This window comes from Neomonachus schauinslandi, chromosome 10 (genome assembly GCF_002201575.2).
Source record: "Neomonachus schauinslandi chromosome 10, ASM220157v2, whole genome shotgun sequence".
NCBI classification, from domain to species: Eukaryota; Metazoa; Chordata; class Mammalia; order Carnivora; family Phocidae; genus Neomonachus; species Neomonachus schauinslandi.
In genome coordinates, this window is record NC_058412.1 from 87,450,283 (window position 1) to 87,455,094 (window position 4,812).

Genomic DNA, 4,812 nt, shown 5'->3' on the forward strand with positions numbered 1-4,812 from the left:
GGAATAAAAGCCAGAAAGAAGAATCCAAAGCAGCTTACACTGAGCCCAGCCAACTGGCAAGGGGTGGTGCAACTCTGCCCAGGCAAAGACACCTGAAAATCAGCACAGCAGGCCCCTCCCCCAGTAGACCAGCTATAACATCAGTTTACCAAGCACACAGAACCTCAAAAATCCAGCGCTAGGGGAAAATAGCATATAGAATTTGAGGTTTTTTCTCATGAGTCTATCTTTCAGTTTAAAATTTTCCTTTTCTTTTTTCTTTTTTTCCTTTTCAACTAGTTTCTTATTTTATCAACTCTTTGTTTTTAAGTCTTTTTTTTTTAAGATTTTATTTATTTATTTGAGAGAGAGAGAATGAGAGAGAGCACATGAGAAGGGGGAGGGTCAGAGGGAGAAGCAGACTCCCCGCCGAGCAGGGAGCCCAATGCAGGACTCGAGCCAGGGACTCCAGGATCATGACCCGAGCTGAAGGCAGTCGCCCAACCAACTGAGCCACCCAGGCGCCCTTTAAGTCTTTTTTTAACTTCCATTTTTACATTTACATTTTATATATTCTTCATTTCTTGTTTCCTTTCACCATGTTCATTTTTATTTTTACATATATATAAGTTTTAATTTCTTTAAAATTTTGGGATTAGGGTCTCCTAACAAACAGACCAAAATACACCCAGGACCAAGTGGATCACCCTGTTTTGTCCACCTGGGAGATTATACTCCTCTTTTTTCCCTTTTTTTTTTTTCTTTCCTTTTTTGGTTTCTGACCTATTTGGATTTGTCTAGTGTGTATTTAGCTTAAGTCATGGTTGATATTTTTGATCTTATTCTCTCATTCATCTGTTCTTCTCTGGACAAATAACTAGAGGAATTCACAACAAAGGAAAGAACCAGAGGTAATACTCTCTGTCACAAATCTAATTGATATGAATATAAGTAAAAAGTCAGAGCTGGAAATCAAGATAATGATTATAAGGTTACTAGCTGGGCTTGAAAAAAAGCATAAAAAACACTAGAGAATCTCGTACTGCAGAAATAAAATCTAATCAGGCTGAAATTAAAAATAATTTAACTGAGATGCAGTCTAAATTGGTTGCTGTAGGGGCACCTGGGTGGCTCAGTTGGCTAAGTGTCTGCCTTCAGCTCAGGTCATGACCTCAGGGTCCTGGGCTCAAGCCTCCCCACTCAGTGAGGAGCCTGTTTCTCCATCTCCCCCCCCCACTTTGCTCTCTCTTGCTATCTCTCTCTCTCAAATAAATAAATAAAATCTTTAAAAAGAGAAATAAATAAATTGGACGCTCTAACAGCTAGGGTAAATGAGGCAGAAGCAAGAGTCCATGACATAGAAAACAATATGATGGAAAGGAAGGGAGCTGAGGAAAAGCGAGAAAAACAACTAATGGACCATGAGGGGAGGCTTCAAGAAAACAGTGATACCATAAAGTGAAACAATATTAAAATTATTGGGGTCCCAGAGAAAGAAGAAATATAGCGGGTGGGTGGATAGGAGGTATATTTGAGCAAATCATAGCTGGGAACTTCCCTAATCTGGGGAAGGAAACAGGCATTCAAATCCAAGAGGTATAGAGAATGCATCCCAAAATCAGTAAAAACAGATCAATACCCCAACATATAACAGTGAAGCTTACAAAGTTCAGCAATAAAGAGAAAATCCTGAAAGCAGCTCAAGGCAAAAGATCCTTAAACTACAATGGTAGAAACATTAGACTGGCAGCAGACCTATCCACAGAGACCTGGCAGGCCTGAAAGGGCTGGCATGATATATCCAGGGTGATAAATGAGAAAAACATGCAGCCAAGAATACTTTATCCAGCAAGGCTGTTATTCATAGTGGAAAGAGCAATAAAGAGCTTCCAGGACAAGCAGAAACCAAAAGAATTAGTGATCACTAAACGAGCCTTGCAAGAAATATTAAAGGGGATCCTGTAAACAAAAAGAGAGCCTAAAGAAACATAGACTAGAAAGAAACAGAGACAATAAACAGAAACAGGGACATTATACATAATACAGTGGCACTAAGTTCATATCTGTCAATAGTTACTCTGAATATAAATGGGCTAAATGCTCCAATCAAAAGACATAGGGTATCAGATTGGATAAAAAAGCAAGACCCATCCATATGCTTTCTATAAGAGACTCATTTTAGACTTAAAGTCACCTCCAGATTGAAAGTAAGGGGGAGGAGAACCATTTATCATGCCAATGGACATCAAAAGACAGCTGGGGTAGCAATCCTCATATCAGACAAATTAGATTTTAAACCAAAGACTGTAGTAAGGGATGAAGAGGGACACTATATCATACTTATAGGGTCTAGTCAACAAGAAGATCTGACAGTTATAAATATTTATGCTCCTAACTTGGGAGGAGCCAATTATATAAACCAATTAATAACAAAATTAAAGAAACACATTGAAAATTATACATTAATAGTAGGGGACTTCAACACCACACTCAAAGCAAAGGACAGATCCTCTAAGCAGAAGATCAACAAGGTAACAAGTTCTTTTTTTTTTTTTTAAGATTTATTTGAGAGAGAGAGAGCACATGAGAGGGGGGAGGGTCAGAGGGAGAAGCAGACCCCCCGCTGAGCAGGGAGCCCGATGTGGGACTCGATCCCGGGACTCCAGGATCATGACCTGAGCCAAAGGCAGTCGCTTAACCAACTGAGCCACCCAGGCGCCCGGTAACAAGTTCTTTGAATGACACAGCGGACCAGATGGACTTCACAGATATATACAGAGCATTCCATCCTAAAGCAACAGAATACACATCCTTCGTGAGTGCACATGGAGCTTTCTCCAGAATAGATTACATACTGGGTCACAAATCAAGTTTCAACTGGTACCAAAAGATTGGGATTAGTTCCTGCATATTTTCAGACCACAACACTTTGAAACTTGAACTCAGTCATTAAAGGAAATTTGGAAGGAACTCACACTGTAGGTTAAAAAGCATCCTATTAAAGAACAAATGGGTCAATCAGGAAATTAAAGAAGAATTTTAAAAATTCATGGAAACAAATGAAAATGAAAACACAACTGTTCAAAACTTTTGGGATACAGCAAAGGTGGTCCTAAGAGGGAAGTATGTAACAATACAATACATCCTCAAAAAATTAGAAGTCTCAAACACAAGCTAACCTTACACCTAAAGGAGTTGGAGAAAGAGCAGCAAATAAAGCCTAAACCAAGCAGAAGAGAAATAATAAAGAACAGAGCAGAAATCAATGAACTAGAAAACAAAAGAACAGTAGAACAGATCAATGAAACTAGAAGTTGGTTCTTTGAAAGAATTAATAAGATCGATAAACCCTTACCCAGACTTATCAAAAAGAAAAGAGAAAGGACCCAAATCAATAAAATTGTGAATGAAAACGAAGAGATCACAACCAACACAAGGAAATACAAACAATTTTACGAACATATTATGAGCAACTATATGCCAACAAACTTGGCAATCTGGAAGAAATGGAAATTACACATTCCTGGAAACATAAACTACCAAAACTGAAACATGAAGAAATAGAAAACCTGAACAGACCCATAACCAGCGAGGAAATTGAAGCAGTAATCAAAAATCTCCCAACACACAAAAGTCCAAGGCCAGATGGCTTTCCAGGAGAATTCTACCAAACATTTAAAGAAGAACTAATACCTATTCTGAAGCTGTTTCAAAAAATAGAAAGGAAAGGAAAACTTCCAAACTCGTTCTATGAGGCCAGCATTACCTTGATCCCAAAATCAGATACAGACCCACCAAAATTACAGACCAATATCCCTGATGTACATGGATACCAAAATTCTCACCAAAATACTAGCCAATAGGATCCAACAGTACATAAAAAGGATTATTCACCACAACCAGGTGGGATTTACTCCTGGGCTGCAAGGGTGGTTTAACATCCGCAAATCAATCAACATGATTAATAAGAAAAAGGACAAGAACCATGTGATCCTGTCAATCGATACAGAAAAAGCATTTGACAAAATACAGCATTCCTTTTTTTTTTTTAAGATTTTATTTATTTATTTGCCAGAGAGAGAGAGCACAAGCAGGGGGAGCGGCAGGCAGAAGGAGAGGGAGAAGCTTGGTGGAGAGCCTGATGAGGGGCTCAATCCCAGGATACTGGGATCATGATCTGAGCAGAAGGCAGATGTTTAACCTACTGAGCCATCCTGGTGCCTCCAGCAACCTTTCTCAATTAAAATTCTCCACAGTGTAAAAACAGAGCTTTTCCCCTAACATCAGGAACACGACAGGGATGCCCACTCTCTTATTAATCAACATAGTACTATTAAGTCCTAGCCTCAGCAATCAGACAACAAAAAGTAATAAAAGGCATTCAAATTGGGAAAGAAGAAGCCAAACTCTCTCTTCACAGATGACATGATACTTTATGTGGAAAATCAAAAGACTCAACTGAAAAATTGCTAGAACTCATACAGGAATTCAGCAACATGGCAGGATATAAAATCAATGCACAGACGTCAGTTGCATTTCTATACACTAACAATGAGGCAGAAGAAAGAGAAATTAAGAAGTCAATCCCATTTACAATTGCACCAAAACCCATAAAATACCTAGGACTAAACCTAACCAAGGAGATAAAAGATCTGTACTCAGAAAACTATAGGACACTTCTCTTTCATAAAATAAATTGAGGATGACATGAAGAAATGGAAAAACATTCCATGCTCATGGATTGGAAGAAAAAATATTGTTATAATGTCTATGCTACTCAAAGCAATCTACACATTCAATGCAATCCCTATCAAAATACCATCAATAGTTTTC